This window comes from Pinus tabuliformis, chromosome 2_2 (genome assembly GCF_031772625.1).
Source record: "Pinus tabuliformis cultivar Carrire ecotype Pingquan chromosome 2_2, CPIR1, whole genome shotgun sequence".
Taxonomy (NCBI): domain Eukaryota; kingdom Viridiplantae; phylum Streptophyta; class Pinopsida; order Pinales; family Pinaceae; genus Pinus; species Pinus tabuliformis.
In genome coordinates, this window is record NC_142300.1 from 978,559,599 (window position 1) to 978,585,938 (window position 26,340).

General features: G+C 41.1%; 1 protein-coding gene across 3 annotated transcripts in view; it reads right to left on the reverse strand.

Moving 5' to 3' along the window:
* The window catches only part of LOC149196531 (uncharacterized), a 44,619-nt gene that overhangs the window by 15,442 nt on the left and 2,837 nt on the right, over positions 1-26,340 (reverse strand). The window contains exon 2 of one of the 3 annotated variants that reach the window (XM_089405576.1): positions 9,349-9,434. The exons of the other annotated variants lie outside the window; for them this stretch is intronic. The gene's annotated coding sequence lies outside the window, so the exon portion shown is untranslated. The remainder of the gene's footprint in view (positions 1-9,348; positions 9,435-26,340) is intronic. 3 annotated transcript variants of the gene reach the window in all.

Below are 26,340 nucleotides of genomic sequence, written 5' to 3' on the forward strand. Positions count from 1 at the left end.
TCACATAGAGATAAAGGAAAGAGGGAAGACATGCCACGTGGTAGTAGAAGTGTTTGAATGGTGAAGGAAGGTCTCTTAAAAAGGAGTGCTCCACTCCAAGGATAGAAAAGAATGATGGTTATGAATTAAATTATGGTTCTATTACATCCTAGGAGGTACCCTTCAATTTTTCATGCAACACCATTGTGAGACCAAAAGAGGGTGCAAAGTCCCAAAGCCTTTTAGGTCATGTGGATGATTATGTATGCAGTGTCCTAGGCTATTTTGATGGTCGGCCATGCCTGGTACCTTTAATCCCTGTTAGTCAGCCAAGAGGGTAACCCCTAGAACATTTTTCTCTTGTTGTTTCAACTTGCTAGCTAACAACCCTATGATGATCCACATATAGCTAGTCTCAAATGCCTCCCATCCATTATCCAGTCAATGTTGTATTTCATCTATCCTTCTCATCCAATGAAGGCGGATCATCAAATAAGAGGTACATTAACCATTTTTGTATTCAAGTTCTTTCATGTAATGCTTAATGACAAACCATAGGTTGAATTGGATGAAAACCAATTTTGGTTGTATTATTATTATTCCCATGCTTCACCTTGGTGGTTATCACTTAACCCTAGTCCAATGTAACCTTCCTTAAGGCCTTTCTTTCCATTGTCTAGGAGGGGCACAAGTAGGAGGCCCTGATACATGTTGCATGTCCATGATAATCCATACTTACATTTTCCATCTTCCCTTGTATCCACATCCCATCTTTGGGTTGATTTCTATCTATCACTGCTACTGGTATTGGTTCCCTACTTTCCTCATCCTTATGTAGGAGCTCGGAAACTTTTCCCTAAGAGGTTGATGTAGTAGAAAGAAGAGAAAAGCATGCATCATAAATGTTAAAATGCAAAAGTTTGGTAGGGATAAATGAAAAGTGCATGGACGAAAGTGTAGCCTAAGCTCTACCCCCCCTCATTAGCCCTCACCCAATTCCTATCTAATGCATGAGTTATCTAAATAAAAGGAACTATGACTATATCAACCTTGACGAGCAAGAAAAAACTTCATCTTTAAAGGGCCAATAATGAATCAAATAAAGCTTGTAACCCAAGCTAAATTTGCAAAATGAAAAGAAAATCAATGAAGAAAAAGGTGCATAATAAGAGTGGTAAAAATAGGTTGAAGAAAAAATTAACTTAGATCCCATGATTTCTCCCTCTTCACTCATAATGCTCAAGGATGTTGGAATTTCATGACTGATATAAAAACTGTGGCATCCTCCATGAAGCAAGCCCCTACTATGTCAGTGGTCGTTTGCATTTATTGATTAATGGGTTGGCCTAGGAACTATTCCTCCCCTTATGGTTGGACTTACTTAACAAGGCCTTTTGATAACCTTCCCATATCTAAGCATGGTAACTTGTTTACAAATCATACGCTAGAAAGACATTTGAAGATAATGCTTGTGTGAAGTACTTTGATGCCTTTCACATTAAATATGGTCCACTCTAATACTCTTATGATTCTTGCACCTACAATGTTGATCTCACTTGATTCCATGTGTGTTTTATATGCTTTCTCTCAAGTATAGCTGATATCCCTTGAGAAATCATATAATGCTTCTCCAACACTTCAAAGAGGATGTCCAACCACACATCACTAGGCACCAGAGCCAATATGTTGACCACTTTTTGATGAGCGTTGACCTTGGGATGTTTCTAACATTCTTGATGACAGTATCTTATCCCTCCAAAACTTGGAACATTGCACATTTGGGCCAAGGCATTGCTTAGTGAGTTCAGTACCTTAGAGATGAAAAGACACCCTAGGTTGGCATGGCACCTTCCTTATGGACATTACCTTATTTCTGGGATGATTTGATGATGACGTCTGTCACCACAAAATCTAGCAGACCTTGGAGAGGGGTAGCCTACAAGGATATAACTAGACCAAGTGAAAAAAACGGAGTAATGACTCATTGTCACCATAGCTAAAAATCCATGGTCTTTATGGAATTTCACCAATGGGAGGAGTCGGTATAAAGTCACCTATGATGGATATTCTAAGAATAAGGGTATTAGGATGACCAAGATGCTTCTAAGGAAAGATTCGACTTAAGTACAAGGCTCCAATTGATGAATGAAGACAATTTTCTTTCCTTAGAGAGGCCAATTTTGTGCAACACAAGACCTAGGGCTTTATTGATAACTTGATAGTTGGTGTAGCCAAACGTCAAGGTAAGAAGAAAAGGTTTCCCATAATGTTTTCCAACAAGGATAAGGCACATGCAACCCTCTAAAAGCCCCTAAGTTGAAGCTAAAACCAAACTGGGGTTTACCCTAGGGAAAAAAACTAGGGAAAATAAAATTATGGGTAAAATTGAAGTGAATACCCACCAAAAGGAAGGATTTTGTGGCAACCACTATCCTCTTGATGTTTAGACTCTCCAACACCAGAATTTATTCCTCCCTAAAAGTTGGCACTAGGTCCTAGCTTGGTTGCTTGGCCTTAAAGGGGCCAAATTAAGTCAAGAGAGAAAAGGAGAAAATTTATGGATAAAAAGTTGAATTGACCACCAACAAGGAAGGCCAGTGCTTAGTCCTAGGGTCAATGGAGTCTATGGGTTCTTAAAATTGATTTTATCTTGCAAGAGAGTAAGGATTTTGACGCCCTAACATCAAAACACTAACTATCACCTTTGTCGGGGATCAAAAATCACTTGGGAGAGTTAAAACATGAGATGGCCAAGGGGATTTCCATTCACATATCATATTATGAGTAATGCATGCAATAACATGACCTAGTTTTCATTCAATTGATATTCAACCAAATCAGGGTACAAAATTTAACCTAGATCATTAATTCATTCCATAATCAAACATGTTACCACTCAAACTAGCAAGGGACCTAAAGGGGTTCCTAAGAGGGCAACCGCTAGGTTAAGGGGAAAGGTGGAGGCTTAGCACACTATCACCACAGCGATGTCTCCCTACTCTTTACGGACTTTCATCGATGGAGGGAGTCCCGGTAGTGTAGGGATTCACTTGTAAAGTACATGTCAATGGATAGGTGAGAAGTGACCTTGAAAACCCTTCCCAAGATGGAGTGAAGAATGGAGCTTCTCGCTCTTTAAGCAAGGGACTCGGTCCACCAAGGGTAAGGGGTGAGGATTGGAGGGTTGAGGGAGAAAGAATAGGCTTATAAAGGAGTTTCTCGATCCCTATAATCCTTGGAGACTTGGATTCCCAAGTGTTATTTGACAAATAGTCTTTATTGAGAAGTGGGACCGCACGGGGCCAAGTGGACCCAACCGAGGTTTGGGGATGGAGTGTAGCAACCAATGATGTTCCTATCCTGGACAAGGTGAGGGGAAAGGACCAAACAAGAATATTTACTTCGGAAGGTTGAATTGATCCTATTAGTGTCTAGCCTTGGGGATACCTAGGCAAAATTTAGTCTTAGAGTTAGGGCTTGTGATTCCCAAAGATTCCACTGTCAGAATGGCCTCAAATTTGGAGGAGAGAAACCAACGCAGTAACCTAGAGAAGAACGAATTTTTTCCTTGTGCCAATTGCCAGGAAATTGACACCCTAGGTGACCATCTGGGGTTGGACTTGGGAAAAGGGGGGAAAATGGTAAAAGGAAGGTTAATGTGATCACCCTCTTTATGGAACCAATAACTAATTCACTTGGGGATATGGATTCAAGGATGGAAATGAGTAAGAATTTGGATTCTTGATCAAGGAGGCCCAGAAAGTCAACTTCATCCAATGTAGATAGTAAGAAAAGAAAAGCGACTTTCAAGCATTTATGCTTTAAAGAAAATGATGCCAGCTTCTCAAGATAAATACTCTCTAGGACATTTCATTCATATAACATTGGCCCATACAATTAATAACTAAAATATTACTCAATTCCACATTACAATAATGCAACAACTTAGCCCTAATTTTAGTAGCATGCAACAACAAGAATAACAACGATAAAAGACACTTACAACGTTATAGAGTATATCCAACCAACAATTAGTTTGCATAACAAAGCTCCAAGATAAGAGAAAAAGCCCAAATCCATACATCCAAATTCATCCATCTCTAGAAAATATCCTCCAAGGAAAAAGTGCAAACATTCTCTAAGACTAGAGAGATCCCAAGTCAAGTGATGATACAAATGAATGTGTCTAACATCAATATATAGCCTCCTAAGTAGTTTGAATTAGCCTATGGGCCCCTAAAGATAAAATAATGTGCAAATAATAACTCCTAACGGTGACAAGCCCACCATACTAGATCATAATGTAAAAACAAGCCTCAAAAGGGGCCAAATAATTATGTATGCATGTTGTAGGGCCCTCCAAAGGCTCAATAACTTCATGAAGTGCCATATTGAGGAATAAATTTCTTGAAATATGATGGACAAGGGAGTGGCCCCTTGTTCTCCATGTAGTAGACCTGTGGTGCTCTCAGTGGGTCTGAGGGAGCATCGATGACCCCATGGGTCTCCATATGAATCAAAGATGTTTGTAGATCCTCTGCAATGGTCAAGGTGGTGGAATGAATGCTTCCATGACATCACACAAGTGCTGGGACACCTGCCAAGAGTGTGGGGCTCCTGTGGGGGTCTGCTGGGCATAGTGTACCAATCATGTCCCCATCGTCCCAAAAGTGGATCACTAGTAGTCTTTGAACATCTATGAAGATCTGTGGAGTGTTGTCTTCCGCTGTGGAGGCCCATGGCTCCCTATGCACACCCTACATGTGCCAATGTGGACCTTTGGGGGTCAGGATCAGGGAAGCCAAACCCAAATGGAAACCACTTGCAATCATGCATAAGATTCAATGCATCCCATAGGCTTCCAGTACAATCAGCCATTAAAATAATCGGGTAACAGAGCTTACAAACCATGGATAACAAAGTGGGCATGCCCTTCCGTAGTGGGCTTTGGCATGTGCTAGTGTCTCCAAACTCCAAAGGGGGTTAGCCAAGGACCTTATTAGGTGGTTTCAACCCTTGAAGGGGATAGTATGTCCAAGGTACGTCTTTCTAATGGGGGTGGAAAGTGACAAATAGGTGAGATGGAATAGGGAATGCGAGGGGCGTCCCTGGGCCACATAATGGGACATAGGGGTAGCTAGATAAGGGGAAGCCCACACCTGGGTATATAATGTATAGGAGGGAGCATTTGTGGTACACGAGGTGCCCCGAACCTTGATTTTTCCACCCTTCTTTATATGCCTTTTTCATTTTATGAATTTTTCTTTAGTTAACTGCTCGGGGCTCAAAGGACGAGCATGATGTGTATAATATAGCAGTTATTACCCCCTTTAAGGTAGGGTGGTTCATTGCGCTCTAGGGGTTGGGAGAATCATGGGTTCCTAAATGATAGAGGAGGCTCATCTATGGCCTATGGAACCAGGGTGATGGCCATGGATGGGGTAGAGCTCATGTGTCGGCTTTTGCCCACGTGCTAATTATTTTTGTCCCGGCCATCTTTTGCATTTTGTGGTATAATTTCCTGTTAAATGTGTCCATTTTTTCTTTCCACTTTTTCTTTTAACTGCTTCAACCTCTGGGGCATCATTCTAGGCCTGACCCAAGGTGGGGGCAAGGGGATAGGGAGGCTAGCCCTATGTGGACCCAGAATGGGAATGTGGACCAAGTGGGAGAAAAGATGAATGAGGGTATAGTGAGTGGAAAGGGAGTGATATGTGCGAATAAAGGAGCGGGACCACACACCCAAAATTGGGGTTTCCCAAGTAGTACCACCCTAGAACCAAATGGTCAATAAAGGAGATCCCACGGGACTAAGATCCAAGAGTAACAACCAAAAGGGATCAAGGGGACAAGAGCACAAGCTAAGCCCACTCTTTCCGCCAAATCCCCCATCAATCCATATCCAAAAGTATCCATGAAAAGTAAACCCAATACTCAATTACTAAATGACAAGACATACATTTAGATTTGGGAGGCCCATCTTCAAACATACGATCAATACAGGTGGGTGAGGGACCACATGGTTGGCTCAGGTGGTAGAGAAATGGCACAACAAGCTAGTAGGAGTCATCAAGGGGCTGTTGGATGTCGCTCGAGGCTCATCATGGAGAAAAAATTCTCTTGGGGATATCACCCACAAGGTGGTGGGTAACAAGCCATAAAATCATAAATTTGCAATAAACATGGCACTTACAAGACAATATGCATGAAAAAATCCAATTATCGATCCAAAGTGACTTCACTAAAGACAAGAACAAATGCTCAAGACAATTTTCGCTCCATAGATCACATCTTTCCCATTAGAACAAGAGGTCGGAATCTCCAAAGAGGCCAAATTCACAAGTCCAAGTGATGATGAATTTACAAATGATCCTCTCCTCTATTTATATGAGGAGGCATCATGTCTAATTAGCCTAAAAGCCCCTAAATATCAAGTGAAATCACAATGATGAATTGGGTTACAAGCCAACCCACCAGCTAAGACACAAAACATAAGAAATAGTCCACACGTGTGAGCTATAGGGCTAAAATAGTTGATTTCATCCATGCGTTGAGCTCTAATTAGAATGTGTTGAGGCTTTTGAGTGCCAAGCAAGGTGTAGAAGCCTCTAAAAATCATCTCCTGAGGGTTGGACCTCAGGTCTCTCTAAATACTCCTAGTGTCTCATGGGTCTCCAACTGGTCATAGTGGCAGTCTCTGCTACAATGTTGAGGGTTTCCAAGGTGGTGCTAACCCTCCCATCTATCAAGGGGTGAGACCATCCTCATCCAAGCCCTTGATCAACTGTCATCCCTCACAAAGTGCTAAGGCTGACTAGGGGCGTGCTAAGTCCAAGTGTATCATCCCAAAAAGTCATCAAATATAGGGAAAAGTGCCAGAACACTCTAGGTGTTGGAGGTGCCCAAGGGTGAGCGTGATGCTTTGTGGCTGCTTGGAGTCCCATGACTCTCATTGCTTCACCTATGGGTGTCAATATGCCTCTCTGAAGGTTTGGGTACTTGTGGGTGAGGTGCCGAGGTCATGGTTGTGGAACCACCCGACATTCACAACATAAAGTCTAGTGCAAGAAACTAGTCATCAAGTACAATAATAATTTTTGCATCTAAGTGAAATAATAATTTTTTCATCTAAGTGAACTAAGCTTGAAATTAAATGGCTATTTAACACTTCAAATAAGGATTCCCTTCTAAAATTGAGGCTTTGAACTCACAATGGTGTTTACTCCCTAGGTAGGAGTGGTTAAAGGACAACCCTATTAGGTGTTTCTAGCCCCCAAGGAGAAGTAACATTTCCTTAGTCCAACCTTCAATCAATAGGTGTTATGTGAACAATGATGGTAACAAAGGGGAGAAAACTTCATGGCCAAGTGCCATGGTCAAAGGGAACAACAAAATGGGGTTCCACATCCTGAGTGTATAGATTTGAGGAGGGAGCATTTGTGCACGCATGAGTTACCATCTTGGCCTTGGTTTTTCCACCCCTCTTTTGTGCCTTTTACTTTTGCTTGATTTTTCTTTGTATTAATGCTCATAGCTCAAAGGGTTAGAGCTTGCTTTGTATGATGTATAGTAGTTGTATTACCCCTGGGCCCTTAATTGTGAGGCAATTCATTGCCCATTGGAGTTGGGACATGCAAGGGCTCCTTTCATGATTTATAGGAGTAATATGGTGCTTGGGAACAGGGTGGTGGCCATAACAAGTGAGGTAGAGCTCATTTTAGGCTTTTGCCCACGTGCTAATGTGTATGTCCTGACCATCTTCTGCATTTTGATATTCTCTCTTTTATTTTGCTTGTGGCCATTATATGCTTTTTCCTTTATGTTTAGTTGAATCAACCTCCCAAGGAAAAGTTACAAACCCTACCCAAGTATGTGGATGTATGGGTACCAAATCCCAAAGAACCAACGATCAGTTGAACCCGAAGAATGGAGGTGGAAACGAGGCTTGTAATGCAAGATGGAAAGTGGTATGGAATAGGTATAGATGGAACACACTCTCTCAACCAAAGCTTCTCGAGTAGTGCCCCTCCTATACCCATTGGGCCATTAGGGGAGGTCCCATTGGACTAGGATTAAAGATTAACCCCCCATTTAAGGTGAGGGAACAAGATCACGGTCAAAACCCCTCCTTCTTCTAGGTCACCCTGTAATCCATATCAAAAACCCAAGTACAAACAAGCATAACCATTTGATTGCAAAATGAATAATACACCTTTTGATCGGAACCCACCTTTGTCCATGTGATCTTGCTAGATGGGTGAGAAGGCATATGATTGATTTAGGTGGAGGAGATAAAATGGCACATCATAAGCTAGTAGTGGTTGTCAAGAGTTGTTGGTTGACCGATTGGATGCGAAGAATAGGAGAAAAGTTTTCACTTGTAGGGTTACCCATTTTGGTGAGTAAGAACGACAACTTGACATCCCTTCAGAGGGGATGGTACATTGTACAACATGATGATGTCAAACCCTATCTCCATGATTTCCCCTTCATGGGCTTGGATTTGTGACATGCACTAGTTCTGATGATGACATCTTGTTGAGGGAGCCTTTGCTTGATGATTGGAAACCTTTTTGATGTGGAGATGTTTTTTTGGAGTGAGGAGCACCTTCTTAAGCCACCCATAGCATATTTTGATGAGAGATGAAAATTTCAGAGGATGACGTCACCCTTGGAGGCCGTTTTTCTCATATGTGTGGGTTAAAAGAGGCTTATTTTTATGTTTATTCACTAAGCTATTTTTGGGTGTCAATTTGTGATCTACCTAACTTTTAATCATATTTTATATTATTTTTAGGGATTTTAGTGTTTTTTGGACTAAATCGACTTGGTCACCCTCATCTAAGTAGAGAATAGTCAATTTCGCTGGGAATCATTGTCATACTCATGCTTGAGAAAGTGTGGACAAGCTTGTCTCCTTTCTCTTGGTTGCTATTGAACATTAACTGAGCAAGTTGTCGTGGGGAGGATATTGTGATTGGATGGATTTTCTCTTCAAATATGAATGGTGATTCTTCTTTTCCGGAGAAAAAAACTACAATTTTTATTAAGGGAATAAAAATTACATTTTGTAGACACACATAGTGTGTATGCAGATAGCATCAAAAACATGTCTGATCCATAGAGCACAAGAAGCGAAAAATGGTTCTTTAAATGACTTAGAACCACATAGCATACGTCTAATAAGGAACTAAACTGCTCAAGAGCATAAATTCCATAAATATATAAATACAGAGTGCAATTTAGATGATAATGAAAAGGAAACTAAGGTAACACTGTGAAAGAGACATGAAAAAACAAAGTTGATCAATCTATGAAGGATCCCTAGAAGGTTGGACAAGAGGATCTTGAAATATGAGTGATTGGTACCTTTGCGGGCCCCTCTAATCTTCCTCAGACCCTGATCCAGATCTAAAGATGATTTTGACAATCTATCTGCATCCTGATTGCATTCCCTGTATAGATGATGACATGAAAAAGAAACAAACGAGTTTTAGTTGAAGAGCATCATCTAGAAGAGGTGCAAGATATATATTTCAATAGGATTGAATACAATTCATCCAATTAACCACGATCTTAGAATTACCAAAAAGCTAAATATATGAGACCCCTCGCTTGATAGCAAAATTTAGAAGATTTTTGCAGGCCAAAGTTCATCCTGATTGTTTGAGCCAGACCCAAAACCCATGGAAACATGAAATGAATGGGAATTAGAAACATGCAAAATGAAGCCACCCCACTCTTTTGACTAGAATCATGCGAGGCCTCATCAAAGAAGGTCCACAGGATTGAATGATCAGGATGTTTAGCCTCTATAACCCGAACTCTACGAACATCTTTATCCTGAGGGAAATGACTAACAATTGCCCTAAGTTGCATGAAACGGGGAAACGGGTACGAGTTTCCGAAACGGGAAGCAATACGAAACGCGACCTCCCCAAATTTTGGAAACGGGGAAACGCGAATATATATATATTAGGACATTTAAGAAATATGTGCAATCATAAAGCATATATGATACATTCTAATTTATTACATTACGATAAAATTGTCAATTGTCAATGCATAAACTATAAGTCTCTAAATTTACATCACATTTACTCATGAATGATCACATAATGAAAATAGAAATATCCAAAATCAGCCACGAGAAATTTCTAATTTCTTGTCTCGTGCTTGATTGGGAGTCTCCTCCTACATAGTCAAATGACCTTAGTGCTCTTGATTAAATACAAGTTTCATACCCTAGTACCCTACATGCTCTTCATTATTGGGAGTCTCCCCTGCATAGAGGGCTTGGTTCTCTTGATTAAATACAAGTTCCATACCCTAGTACATGATAAAATCCAATGGAAACATTGCAATCCCCCTAATCCTGAAATCCTGAAAAACAGATAAGTCTGTTGGATTTTGAGTGAGATGTAAAATTCTACTTTCTCCATATGAAATCCAATGAGGGTGAAACCACTCTCAAACATCCTGAGTCATTTCATGGTAATGTTAAAAATTTAAGTAAAAGGATGAAAATGAAAAATAAAGGAGAATATCACTTTTACTTTAAGAATTTAACATTACCATGAATTGCATATCAACACTAGGACAAAAGTTCACTTTTATAACTTTAGACAGGCATCTAGAAGCAACTAGAAGTCACTAGGATAACCTAAAAATAAATTAGAAAACAAACTAAATTTAAAAAAAAAAACAAAAAACACAAGTAAAACGCTGAAACGTGAGTCGTACGGCCCTGAAACGCGTTTCAGGCCGTACTGGCCACGTTTCAGTTTCGGGAAACGTGGCAGTACAGCCTGAAACGCGTTTCAGGGCCGTACCAAACGCGTTTCAGCGTTTCGTACCCGTTTCCGTACGAAAACGCCCCCTTGCCCTACGTTTCCTGCAACATAGCAATTGCCACTACTTCTGCAACAATGACACTGGGGGAAGAGACTTCATCTTTGAAAATTGTGCGATCCAAAATTCCAAATTCCCCAACAAATTATTAGAGAGAGGGCTTTGTAGATACGGTAAGAAGGGAAAGACAACCAACGATGCCAAGCTTATTCAATAGATTGACCAGACCATTGACCAATTTGGTCTTCAACAAATCTACAATGTGACCATATTTATTGATTGAAAGGACAAGAAAGAAAAAAATGTGTAACAAATTCTTCATCAACCTAACAAAGGGCACAATAGTTGGGACCATGAGCAAGCCTCTTTTGTAGAACATCCCAAGATGGGACTTTGTTTTCAATGATGCTCCACATAAGAATTTTTTCTTTTGGAGGGCAACGAGATTTCCAAGCAATTTTCCTCCACCATTTGGGATCAACTGGAAATAGGTCAACATTTATATAAACATATCCCACCTTTGGAGTATAAATGCCAAGTGAAGTAACATTCCATACGAGTTCATCAACCCTGTAAGATAATCGAACATGACCAGATTGCAGAACTCTTAAATAATTGTGCCATGAATCTTGAAAGTCCACTGGAATACCCATATTAGTGGTAGATCTCCAACCCTATCGCCAAATGGATGTGGATATCGAATTGGCTATATGAACCAATTTGGTGATGCCCCTATTTCTAAGAAGTTCAATTAAGGGAAGAGGAAGAAGATGGCCTCGACCACTGTTAGGCCAGTGATCCTGACCAATACAAACACGATCACTAATGCCAACTTTCCATGCAAGGCCTTATAATGATTTCAAAAGTATTTAAAATAACCCGCCAAACGATTGGTATGTTCCCCCTTGGCTTATTAGATCTGTGAATCTAGGCTTCCACTGTATGGGGGGGAATATACTTTTGAATGACAATCGTTGTCAACAAACTCTGGGTGGACAACATATGCCAACTGCATTTTGCGGCCAAAGCTTGGGAAAACATAGAGATATTTTTAAGACCCCAACCACCTCGCAAACCCAAGGTAGAAAAACCTCCTCCATGTTACCAGACTAAAGGAAATTGAAGCATATACGAATGATTCGTTCCAGAATGCCTTTAGGGATCCAAGCCAATAATGACCAATATATTGGAATTGCTTCAAGGACAGATTTTATCAAAACCAAACACTTAGCCTTGGATAGCCATCTATGACTCCATTTTCTAATATATTTCTCTACATTAGCAATCAACCACAACCAATCCACCTTTCGATAGGTATTGGGCTTCAAATGAAAACCCAAATATTTTTAACCATCGTCCATCAATTTAATATCAATCGGAAGGAGTTGTGATATTTGTTGAAGATCGGTCGCCTCTAATTTGGAAACAAGAAAAGATGGTTTTTCATAATTGATCAACATACCAGTTGCTTTCCCAAACAAGGATAGGATTCCCCTCAACATATCCACCTCTTTGGGGTTTCCAGTACAAAAAAATAGTATATCATCTACAAATAAGAGATGTGAGATAGCCGAAGTTCTAGTCACTAGAAAACCATGAAAGTCTCCTCTTTGTTTTGCCTCCTCTAAAAGATGATTAAGTCCTTTTTCTACCAGCAAGAAGAGTAAAGGAGAGATAGGGCCTCCCTGACGAAGCCAACGTTGGGCATGAAAAAATGGAGAAGTTGTGCCGTTGATTAGAACAACAAATGAGACAGATTGAATACAACTCATAACCCATGTGACAAAATCAAGGTTGAAAGCAACATGAGTGAGGAGGAGCAGGGTTGTGGGGGAGCGGCTCCCCCCTTCGAATTGTTCCGGGAGCGCGCTCTGAGCAAGAGCGAATCGGAAGTGACACAGGAGCGCACTCCCGAAATTCGCTTTTGTCATGGTCCCGCAAAAAAACTCGCCCCCTCGTTTTTTCACAATTTTTTTGTCACAAAGATGTTCCAAACACAATTTTTTTTTAAAGATGTTGAAATTTGGTACTGGAGGACAGGTGGTTCCCTTAGGCTTTGATCTTTGGCCTAGGGAAAAGTGTCCAAAAGAATTTAATTTTTCTCCTAAAGTGACTTTATAATTTTATAAAGTTAAATCTAATTTAAAAGTGACTTTAAGTGATAAAGTTATTAAGTCTAATTTTAAAGTGCCTTTATAAAGTCAATGAAAAATTAGAAAGGAAAAGTGACTTTGGAAATAAATGACTAAGTGGGTCTTTATTAAAGTGGGGTGAATTAAAAAATAGAAAGTGAGATTTAAATGAGCATTTAATCTCAACCATTGATCTAAATCTATTTCAGCCATTGGATTTAGAGATCACCCAAAAGTCACTTGGATCACCCAAAAGTCACTTGGAGTTATATTAAAGGAGGAAAAGGTCATTCATTCTTTCATGAGCAGATTGGGAGAAGGAGAGCAAGAGAGCAAGAGAGATTTCTGAGCAGGAAGGAGAAAGAGACAGCAGCTTGGCACACATTCCAAGGCAGCATTTGAGCAGATTTGTACAGCTGATTCAGCACATAGTGAAAGGCAGATTTTTGCACAAAAATCGAGGAGCAGTTTGCTGATTTTTCTGCACACAAAACGGAGGTCGTACAGCATTTATTGCTGTCCTGTTTGCTGTAATTTCCAGATTGCTGTGAGGCACGGGAAAGGAGATAAGTTGTAAATTTGCTCGCTGATTTTTTGCTGAATAATTCTCACTGTAAAAAGACAATTTTCAGAAATAAAGAAGAGCTCTCAAACTGGTTTTCCCCAAGAGTTGTAGGGGGTTTTTCCAGGGTCAAGTTGACCAAAAATATCAGTGTTTTAATGGTTGTTTTTAATTGCTGATTTTTAATTCTGCAATTTCCAGCGTTCTGAAAAATTTCCAGAATTTGTGTTTTCAGCAATATTTATTTTTTTCAGTCTGTTAAATGTATGGTTATGGGAATGGGCATTTAACTACATGGGAGAAATAAGGAGAAACTGAAAACCGGGGTGGGAAAACAGAAATTTTTACATGGTATCAGAGCTTGAGTGCTGAAGGGCAGTTTGGGACAGCAAAAAGGAAAAATTACAGTTGCTGATTTTTCACTCAGAAAATTCCAGCAAGCTGATTTTTTCATAAACAGCAGTTTTATCTTTACTACAGCAGTGCTATTTTTCAGTTTTAGGACAGCAGGATGTCATTGGGATTGAGGGTGGAGGATAGGCTGGATGGGCATATAAATTACAGCGTTTGGAAGGAGAGAATGCAGAGTATCTTTGAGGAGGCAGAAGTCTGGGATATCATGGTGCATACCGCACAGAACCCTGTTGTTGTGCCCACTGATGTTACTCAGTTGGCTGAGTATAAAAAGAAGAACAATAAGGGTAAGAGGCTGATTCTAGACGGAATCAAAGACCATTGCATTCCTCATGTGAGAGGAAAGAGCAATGCCCATGAGATGTGGACAGCATTGTCCAATCTCTACCAGAGTACCAATGAGAACCGGAAGATGGTCCTGAAGGAGAAGCTGAAGAACATTAAGATGGGTAATGATAGTGCAGCTGGATATCTCACAAAGATTACCAATGTGAGAGATGAGTTGGCAGCGATTGGAGAGGCCATTCCATCCACTGAGTTGGTGCGTATTGCAGTGAATGGCCTCCCCCGTTCATGGTTGAACTTTGCTGATGGGGTTTGTGCACGTGAGACCCTTCCCACATGGGAGAGGTTTTGGGATGATTGTATTCAGACAGAGATCAGGAAAGGACAGCTTGGGGCAGCCAAGCCAGTTGAGCAAGATGAGGACGTAGCACTGGTGGCAGGAGGCAAGAAAGGCAAAGGGAAGAAGCAGGCTTCCACAAGCGGTGGTGGGGGCAAAGGCAAAGGTAAAGGTAAACAGGGAAACACACAGAAGGACTATTCCAAGGTGAAGTGTTGGAATTGTCAAAAGATGGGACACTATGCAGTTGTGTGTCCGGAGAAGAAGAAGAAGAAGGGGAAGAACCAGGACGTGGCAGCTTCAGCAGAGATTGAGGACTTTGCAGGTCGTTTTGACCAGGAGTTTGCGTTCACTATGTGTGAGTCCTCTAGTGCAGGATCACCTGCCACACAGGTTCAGAGGGAGCATGCTTTTCCCTCGATTAGCGGAGCATCTTCAGGTATCTGGTATGTGGACAGTGGGGCTTCACGTCATATGACAGGAATCCGTGAGTACTTCTCAGAGCTTTCAGAGAGTGGCACTGATATTGAGGTAGTACTTGGTGATGACAGAGTTGTTAGAGCAGTCGGGGTGGGGACAGTGACATTTCAGAGGGAGTCCAAACCTCCCTTGAAGGTGTCAGAGGTTCTTTATGTTCCAGGGATGAGGAAGAACCTCATATCCGTCTCAGCTTTGGAGGACAGAGGATATGAGGTACTGTTCAGGGGAAGACAGGTGTTGATGTATCCCAGGGGCACTCCAGCTGATTCAGCTAGAGTGATAGGTGTACGCCATGCAAAGGTGTACAAGTTTGCATTCCAACCCCTTTTGGCATTGAGCAGTAGTACCGACAGCAGAGCTAGCAGTTCTGAGCTGTGTGAGATTTGGCACCGCAGGATGGGACATATGTATCATGGAGCCTTGAGGACATTGCGGGAGATCACTACAGGTGTGCCAGATTTCAGTACTGATCACTTTGATACTTGCAGAGGTTGTGCGATGGGCAAATTTGCCAAATCCCCTTTTCCCAGCAGTGACAGCAGAGCGACGGGGATACTTGATTTGATTCATTCCGATGTGAGCGGTCGGATGTCTCATGTTTCCTTGAGTGGGTATGAGTACTATGTTTTATTCATTGATGATCACTCCAGGAGGACCTGGATTTATTTCTTGAAGAACAAGAGTGAGGTCTTCAAGCGGTTTCAGGAGTTCAGAGCTCTTGTGGAGACACAGACAGGCCGAAAGATCAAGTCCTTGAGGTCGGACAATGGAGGAGAGTACACCCTTGGAGAGTTTGTTGACTATTGTGCGGAGGCAGGCATTAGGAGGGAGTTCACTGTTCCTTACAACCCCCAGCAGAACGGGGTTGCGGAGAGGAAGAACAGATCCATCATAGAGGCTGCCAAAGCTATGTTACATGATCAGGGGTTGCCATTGTTCTTGTGGGCAGAGGCCTGCAACACAGCTGTTTACTTGCAGAACAGGAGTCCGCATCGTGCCTTGGGGCACATGACTCCGGATGAGGCTTTCTCTGGGAAGAAGCCTGATCTTGGTCATCTTCATATCTTTGGATGCATTACATACTCCTATATACCCAAGGAGAAGAGGACCAAACTAGAGCCCACCGCAGAGAAGGGTATCTTTGTGGGCTACAGTGAGACCTCAAAGGCCTTTCGGATTTACATTCCTGCACAGAGGAGAGTTGTTGTCAGACGGGATGTGAAGTTCGAGGAGGACAGGGCCTTTAGGAGGTCACGGGAGTTAGAGTATCTGGATCAGCCAGACCCTCAGTAGCAGTTGAGTCAGTCGCAGGGATCCAGTGGGCAGGGATCAGGAGGATCCGGAGGTACATCTATGAGGATGTCAGGTCCGTCAGTGAGCAGTGGCTCATCGAGCCAGAGGGGTGGTGCTCCGGGCAGCATGCAGAGCAGTTCACAGAGCAGTTCACTAGGGAGTCCACTGATGGACAGTTCACACGGTACCTCAGCTTCTACAGGTTCAGGTGCAGGCAGGAGGACAGCAGACAGACAGTCAGGAGTTCAGGCTACTGATGGTGATGAGGAGGAGGAGTTTCATTCTCCTATGGGAGAAGCATGCTCAGGGAAGAGGAAGCCTAAGTGGCTTCAGGACACCTTGAGAGATGCCACATCTGTTGCTGAGCCGAAGAGGCCGGTCAGAGAGAGTAGACCACCTGAGAGGTTTTGTAGTTATATGGCGATGGTTACCAGCATCCTTGACTCTGAGCCTTCTAGCTATGAGGAGGCAGCTAGCCAGCAGGTCTGGAGAGAGGCCATGCAGGAGGAGTATTCTTCTATCATGAAGAATGATGTTTGGGAGGTGGTGCCGAGGCCTGAGGGCAAATCCGTGGTTACTTCCAGATGGCTTTACAAGGTAAAGCATGCTGCAGATGGCAGCATTGAGAAATTCAAAGCGAGGTTTGTGGCTAGAGGGTTCTCCCAGGTAGAGGGAGTTGATTATGAGGAGACCTTCGCTCCCGTGGCTCGATATACTTCGATCCGCTCCATTATATCGATAGCAGCAGAGATGGGTTGGAAGATCCACCAGATGGATGTGAAGACCGCATTTCTCAATGGCTTCATACAGGAGGAGGTGTACATTGAGCAGCCACAGGGCTTTGAGGTGCATGGGAAGGAGTCCCATGTGTGCAGATTGAAGAAGGCCCTTTATGGCCTGAAGCAAGCTCCCAGAGCTTGGTACTCCAGGATAGATGCATACTTGCAGGGGATGGGTTTCACAAAGAGTGAGGCAGATCCGAACCTTTACTTTATTGTGATTGGTGAGGAGCCTCTCATTCTGGTGCTGTATGTGGATGACTTGATCATTACAGGTGCAGAGAGACTCATAGAGCACTGCAAGAGAGATCTTGCGGCGGAGTTTGAGATGAAGGACATCGGCTTGATGCATTACTTTTTGGGTTTGGAGGTGTGGCAGGAGGAGGGGCATTTCTTCCTGGGGCAGTGGAAGTATATTGTGGACATCCTTAGCAGATTCCACATGGAGGATTGTAGACCCATGTCGACACCGATGATCACCAACTGGAATAAGCTTCATGCTTCGGATTCCGAGTTGGTGGATCCCACATTGTACAGGCAGCTGATTGGTTCCTTGATGTATTTGGTCAACACTAGACCAGATATCTGTTTTGCAGTCAACACGATGAGTCAGTTTATGTGTGAGCCTAGGAAGGTTCACTGGGTGGCTGCAAAACACATTTTGCGGTACTTGCAGGGGACAGTGGATTATGGTCTGGACTACAAGCAGGGAGATGGAGTGAGATTGGCAGGATACACTGATTCTGATTGGGCAGGTTGTGCTTCTGATAGGAAGAGCACTTCAGGGTGTTGTTTTGGGTTGGGTTCAGCAGTAGTGTCATGGTTCAGCCGGAAGCAGCAGTCAGTAGCACTGAGTTCAGCAGAAGCAGAGTATATGGCAGCCAGTCTAGCTAGTTGTGAGGCCATCTGGCTTCGCAAGATGTTGTTTGGCTTATTTGGTCAGCTGTTGAGACCTTCAGTGATTTACTGTGATAATCAGAGTTGCATTAAACTCACGGAGAATCCAGTATTTCATGACAGGTCAAAGCATATCGGGATCAGATATCATTTCATCAGAGACTATGTTCAGAAGGGAGCTGTGAAGCTTGAGTATATTTCCACTGATGAGCAGGTTGCAGATATCCTTACCAAAGCCTTACCACGGGGCAAGCATGTCTACTTCAGAGACAAGATGGGTGTGGTGAGGAACACCTTCCTCGGTAAGAGGGAGTGTTGAAATTTGGTACCGGAGGACAGGTGGTTCCCTTATGCTTTGATCTTTGGCCTAGGGAAAAGTGTCCAAAAGAATTTAATTTTTCTCCTAAAGTGACTTTATAATTTTATAAAGTTAAATCTAATTTAAAAGTGACTTTAAGTGATAAAGTTATTAAGTCTAATTTTAAAGTGCCTTTATAAAGTCAATGAAAAATTAGAAAGGAAAAGTGACTTTGGAAATAAATGACTAAGTGGGTCTTTATTAAAGTGGGGTGAATTAAAAAATAGAAAGTGAGATTTAAATGAGCATTTAATCTCAACCATTGATCTAAATCTATTTCAGCCATTGGATTTAGAGATCACCCAAAAGTCACTTGGATCACCCAAAAGTCACTTGGAGTTATATTAAAGGAGGAAAAGGAGGAAAAGGTCATTCATTCTTTTATGAGCAGATTGGGAGAAGGAGAGCAAGAGAGATTTCTGAGCAGGAAGGAGAAGGAGACAGCAGCTTGGCACACATTCCAAGGCAGCAGTTGAGCAGATTTGTACCGCTGATTCAGCACATAGTGAAAGGCAGATTTTTGCACAAAAATCGAAGAGCAGTTTGCTGATTTTTCTGCACACAAAACGGAGGTCGTACAGCATTTATTGCTGTCCTGTTTGCTGTAATTTCCAGATTGCTGTGAGGCACGGGAAAGGAGATAAGTTGTAAATTTGCTCGCTGATTTTTTGCTGAATAATTCTCACTGTAAAAAGACAATTTTCAGAAATAAAGAAGAGCTCTCAAACTGGTTTTCCCCAAGAGTTGTAGGGGGTTTTTCCAGGGTCAAGTTGACCAAAAATATCAGTGTTTTAATGTGTTTTAATGGCTGTTTTTAATTGTTGATTTTTAATTCTGCAATTTCCAGCGTTCTGAAAAATTTCCAGAATTTGTGTTTTCAGCAATATTTATTTTTTTCAGTCTGTTAAATGTATGGTTATGGGAATGGGCATTTAACTACATGGGAGAAATAAGGAGAAACTGAAAACCGGGGTGGGAAAACAGAAATTTTTACAAAAGAAACAAATTTTATGAGTATGGTAGCCTAATATTAAAGCTTATGGCCCTGGTATTGAAATGACTTAAATTTTTAACATTACCATGAAATGACTCAGGATGTTTGAGAGTGGTTCCAACCTCATTGGATTTCATATGGAGAAAGTAGAATTTTAGATCTCACTCAAAATCCAACAGACTTATCAATTTTTCAGTGTTTCAGGATTGGGGGGATTGCAATGTTTCCATTGGATATTGTTATGTACTAGGGTATGGGACTCGTATTTAATCAAGAGCACCAAGCCCTCTATGTACCTTCATGTTAGTGACACTAGTTGTTGAATTCCTCTATCATGACCCTACTAAAAATGTAACCATCACTCAAACAAAATCTTGACTTGACATGATACATTTTTTCTATCTTATGTTAATTGCTTAGAGGGTGATATTAATGACAAAGATCCCAAGATAGGCAGTGATTTTGATGATATGTAGCTATTTGTTGTAGCATGATTCTTTTGGATGCTAGAGGCCATCTAGAGCCTATTTGTTGATGTATTTTTAGTTCATAGATGGATTACACTCGATGCTATTTTGGTTATGTGCACCCTTACATGCTATATAAATGAGAACTTGTAACTTGTGGATGTGGTTGATGAAGATTATAACTTCTAGATGATTGATGTTATATGGTGTAATCCATGTTTTTATGCCTTTTATATCTAATTCATCATTCTACAAGCTTTTGTTGACATATATGCATCAAAAAATATAAAAATGTATATTATATAAAAATTTGCTCCCGATTCGCTCCAAAACTAGGAGCTTTTGAAAATGTCACTCCCCGCTCCCACTCCCACTTCCAAGTAACCTTGAGGAGGAGTCTTAGATAAGTCCAACTAACATGGTCATAAGCTTTAGAAAAGTCAATTTTGATCAAAGCTCCTTTTAGATTCATAGTTTTTAGCTGTGAAAACCTTCCTGAGTCACCCTTATCGCTTCGTGGATCTGTTTGCCCTCAAGAAAACTAAATTGCTCCTTAGATATTGGGGAGGGGAAGATCAGTTTGAGTCGTAAATAAATCACTTTGGCAATAACTTTATAAATGAAATTACATAGCGAGATAGGTCTATAGTCTTCGAAAGTGGAGGGAGTGTCAACCTTTGGAATCTAAAGGTGGAGTTAAATGATGGAAGCATCCTGCACTCCCTCCTGGATCTTCGATCACTGTAAGGTCATTCCCAATTATATCAAAAAGACCCAAAAAAATTCCACACCCCAACCATCGGGCCTTGGGCTCTTATCCTTTTGGAAGCTATGCAAAAGTTTCTTTAATTCATCTTTGAAGACTTCAGCCATGAGTTCTCTATTGCCTTCCTCATAAATAAAACTAGGGAAAGGAAGGGCCGTGGGGGTGACTTTAGCAATGGTGACTTCTTCCTGGGATTTGTAAATATTTTTGAAGTGACATTTCCCCATATATACTAAGGTTGAGAAAGAAGATGCCTCCCTACCAGCCCGATCTCTTAAATTCCAGATTGTATTTCCCATTTTTCTCCCCTTAGCATAAGCCTAGAAGAATTTTGTATTGTCATCTCCACATTCAAACCATATGGCTCTGCTTTTCAACCTCCATTTAGCCTCACAGTCCTCTAAATTTCTTTTCTTCCTCTTCTCCAAACAAAAATAATATCTCTGGATTCCACAAAGTCGTAGCCTTCCCCATCCAAGCAACAATAGCCTGAATTTGATTTTCAAGCTCTTGAAGTTCCAGGGTATCAACCTGTTTCTTATTCTTTGCCACTCTTTGGCTTTTTGTTTGATACGTTTTAGATTGTTTTCATAATGTTTGCAAGCCAATACACCAGCCCGAGGAGTATAAGTAAGCCAATGCTCTTGAACCAATGCCACAAATTCTTCCTCTTTGAGATAGTTAGAGTTCTTTTAAATGGGCAAGTAGGTTTGTGAGTGGCTCCTTTTAATTCAAAGTAAATTGGAGAGTGATCCGAGGCACCGCCATCCCAAACCCATTGCTTAATGAACACAAATTGATCCATTAAAGCCTCAGCCACCAGAAAACGATCAAGCCTCTTTGCCACCCTATTTGATATTGTTCTTTTGTTTCTCCAAGTAGGGTGAAGCTTCATTGAATCCACATTAAGAAGGGAATGACTAGTAATCCGATTGATAAAACAATATGTCAGTGAATCATTAATAGCCCTTTCATCCCATGATTTTGAGGACTCCAAAGAGAAGTTTAGAACACGAATAATTATAGAAGGTGAATTTAAAACAGATTTATTAAAGAATGCCTCAAAAAAAACTTTTCGATTTTATGATGGGCCATATACATTGAGGAGGGTGAGGGATCTTCCCAATGCTTAAGAGAAAATTTCCATACCCAAACCAGAAACAATACTCCAAGAATTTAAAAGTTTAATACTTCGGCGATTCCACCCTACTACAAGCCCCCCCCCGAGCACCCAAAAGCATCTAAACCCAGAAAACTCCATCCACCTAGAAGCCCTTAAAGACAATGAATAATAGTAGGACCATCTCCCAGAGTTTCTTGAAGGAAAATAATCTCAGGGGGATTAAACTCAATTAGTCTTGTGAAAGCGAGTCTTTTAGGGTCACTTGCAAGACCTTGGCAATTGAAGGATATAATCTTCATTTGAGCATTCCCACAAGGGCAACAACTACTCTAAGGACCCCCTAAATTAATGATTGTCTACCAGCAACCAGGTCAGCCCTGGCATGCTCCTTAGATTTTGTCAAATTGGATTTTCTCCCCCTCCCCTTGATCTCAGAACATGTGATCTGAATTTGACCTAGGCCCAAATCAATTTTTTTTGCAAAAGCCCATTTGAGCAAGGCCAAAGATTATAGGAAGATGCTCCACCACTCGAGGAAAGAGAACTAGATTTAGAGAGGGAGATAGATGGGGAGGAGAAATCACTTTGAGTCAGGGGAAAAGAATAATGTATCTGAGAAAAGTGATGAGGAGAGCTTGATGACAAGGGGAAGGAAGCATAAGTCGAACAAAGATTTTAGTTCCAAGAGAGCCAGATGTAGGACAATCCATACAATGATCATAAACTAGAGATGTAATAAAGGAAGAAAACATAAGAGTTCCTAGAACACAGTGCTCCAGGGGATCTTGAATCTTGCCATCCACGATCATGGGGTCCAGATGAGACGCAGTTGTTGTTGAAACCAACTCTTCAGATCGCCTTTGTAAGCCACCAATTTCCCCACAAGACCACGATATTCAATTCTAGGGATTAGGGTCCTAGGAAAAATCATCCTCCTCATCCACCACTGGAGGAACAACTACACAATGCTTGATGAAATGACCATATTGGTGACATTGGCGACATTTGAACAGGACACCTTCATAATCGAGGTCCTGAATAAATCCCTCCTCCCCTCCAAGATCAATTTCAGTAGGAAGACCATTTTCTAAGATCCACCTTAATCAAAATTTTGGCCATAGTCATTTGCCCCGTGGAAATGTACAAGGAGTCATGAGCAAGGTAGGAACCAATGGAATTCCCAATATCTTGAAATATTTCATCTGGCCAGAAAACCAAAGGTAAACTAGGTAGGTGAACCCATAAAGGGAGTGGGTTTGCTCTTTCCCATCAAGCATCAAATAGGGGCATCCAAAATTTGAACAACACAGGGGAGGAATCAATATGCCATACCTTTTGTTCTATTAATTGTGCATCGTTAGCTTCGACAAACTTTAAGTGGAACCATCCTTGGGCTAATTGTTCGACCCTAGGAGGAGCCCAAACAATAGGAGCAATATCATTGTCGACCCATTCTTTTAGGGTTGAAAAACCAATGATTTTCCTGCTAGATCTGAAATCCTATTCGTCTTAACATATGCACACAAAACCAATGACCGTTTTGTATGAATGGCCTTTCAAATAAAATGGGGCTTCTTTAGAGGCCCGACCCTGATATGGTTAGAATTTTTACTAAGTCTCCCCTCCTCGCAAGACTTCATCGGAAAACCCTGAGAGTACAACGACCTCTCTGGAGGGTTTTGACCTTGTGTCTCGACTTGAACGTTGTGGCTGTGTCCTTGAGAGTTTAAAAATTGAAAAGGATTGAAGTCTGGAACTGGAATAGAAGACTGGAAATCACTGAATTGAGCAAAACCCTTATTGGTGCCAAAACCATTCGGAAAAACCAAAGCCTCTAACTGACTAGGACCAATTGGAAGAGTAGAGTTGAAAATAAAATCAAAAAGGGATACAAGCCTTGAGGGACTCGGACCCAATACCAGGCCCAGAGACCCTAGACTCTAGCCCTTAGAACCATGCCGAGTGTCCTCCCCGTTGCTGTTAATTGACCTTATTTTGGAATTTTTTGCCTTGCCCGTAACAACTGCCTTGTCCCGAGCCTCCCCCATCACTGCGTCGTTGAATATTCAACCACCTAGAGAAATCAACTGAAAACATGTTGAAGAGTTTTTATTTTTTATCTCCCCCAAAGATTCTACAAAGATACAATCACATGGGGAGTTTGTCAGCTCGTAGTCTACTAAATCCTTCACCTCCATACATAAAGGACTAAAACAACGTAAAACAAACGAAATGAACTAGTGAGCCCATAAACAAAGGAGACCAACCTCCAGTTGCCCATTAAACTGACAGAAAAAAACCTATCTGCAAATAGTCTACTGCCCTGATACAACAAAATCCCAAGCAAAATGGTGATTCTATGGTGACTATGTGCAAATTTATTATAAATATCTTCTTCCGATCTTGTATTTGTTGTATAATTATGATTTCATTGAAATTTTCACCAAATATATTGAATCTTTTTATGGCTCTAACATCTCCTTTCCAAGATTATCATCAAGTTTCCTTGCATTTTTATCTCCAATTTGATTGAAAATCGCTATGGTTTATGGGGTAGAGAAACCTCATTGTAGCTTTTTCTATCTCTCATAAATTTCTCCCATCGGTACTCTTCCATAGACTTTGCCTTGGACTCCATTATCCCCCTTGATCGAACAAGCAACTAGTCCACTATGGTGTCAATCTCTTTAAATAACAAAAATCAAAACCCAAAATTTTAATTTTTTTGTCTTCTAGGATAAACTAGGGTTAGGTTGTGACAAAAATTAGATTTACATCATTATTTATCTTGGACCTTATAGTCCTAGGGCTAGGCTTTGCATGTACTAGATACAAAAAGCATAAATATTATTTTCCATACATTTTTCAGCCATTAATTAGGGCTGATGTCTAGGGTCTTTCATGCTATTTTATGTTTTTTTGACCACTGAAAATTTGTTGTAATCTATTTCCTAACCAAATAGCCCTTTGTTCCCCAGTTGTATATTATCAATTTTAGGCTATTTTGCTATTGCTGTTATAATATTTGCATCCTGTAATTGTGTTAATTGTAGACCCTAGTTTATCACAATTCGTAATTTAAAGATAGCATGTGTTTAGGAACCTATTTGAACCTCTCCAGGACTTGTTAAATTCCTCTGGATTTAGCCATAGGGTCCTTTGATTTAATTGTCTTAGAATTACATCTTTTCTCACCTATAACCCTAATTATTGAACATTTATCCGTAGGTATGTAGTTTAGTAGAACCCTTGGGGGGTATTTAGCCCGAAAGCACTTGGATTATCTAATTCCTAATAACTGTTGGGGAAGCCGCCCCGTGGGGATAGTATTCGACCACAAAACACCAAGGGAACAATTGCTAAGGTGACAATGGTGACTGATCCCATTGCTGCCCATAATCTAGAAGCTTTGCACTAAGGTGCTATAATTTGCAGTAACAATCCCCACCCTCAATTCCTTTCGTTCTAAATAGCATTGGACGCTTGCAATGGATCTACTAGTATACATGGTTTATGGGAGCCACTTATTTGATATGTAGAGGTTATTGCATTTTGTAAGAGTTGTCAAACCCATGGTTTTACATGCACCTATGTCTTTACCACAAGGGCATGTTTTATAGAGTCTTTCTACACCTTGAACATCTCATTGTTCACATGGCACAACACTCACAATTGACAACATTTCACATTTCTTGGGCACTTCACGGATGCCAATGCATAGGGTACCCACTCCAAAATTCAACAAGAGGCATACTTGAAATGCCATGTTGAATTTTTGGCAAAAGAAAGATATTTCATGGTGAATTTAATCTCTAAAGGGGGCCATAGACATGAAATACATGAACATAAAGGTGGAAAACCAAATGGGCAGAGCCTGTGCTATGTTCTATATTGCATGGTGAGCATGAAGCCTTCTATCACCCATGCACACCTTCCAAAGCCTAAGGAAGTTAACACTGGAGTTTTTCAAGCCCATGCAAACAATTTTTACCTCTTCAAACTAATCATGTAGATAGGAAGGTGGTGAAGTGCGTTGCCCCAAGTCAAAAATGTCAAAAAAGGAAATCATTTGCCTCTCCAATCTCAACATTAGCCTTACTAAGTAAAACAAAGGCCAATTCAACCAAGTTGTTGCTAGTCAAGGGGATGCTCCACCACACGTGGGGGTCAGCTAGACATTTGACACCTTTTCCAAGATCAAGCCATTACTAAGTGGACATTGGGTTCAAAAAGTGGAATGTTGAGCTATTTTCAACTAGTTGTTGCATCTTCAAGCCAGACATTGGAATTCCAAGCCAACCCCCTAATGGGTTTTTTTTTTCTTTTAATGTCAAAGAATCATTTTTTATGTACTTGACTTAGTCTCCAGTCTTTTGGATGACAAGTCAATGAAATATTATTTTTGGGAGAGGGATAAACTACTCATTGCAAAAGAATTGATGTAAGGTTAGACCCTCCTCCCAAATGGGTTGTTGTTGAACTGTGAGATCATACGCTGTAATAAAAAAAAAATTAGTGCAAATTTTTTGGGATCGATTTTCGATTCTTTTTCTTCTTGGTTTATGCCATAAATTTTTTCAGAGAGGCACAATTTTTCTAGGTTACTACAGGGCTACTGGTTTA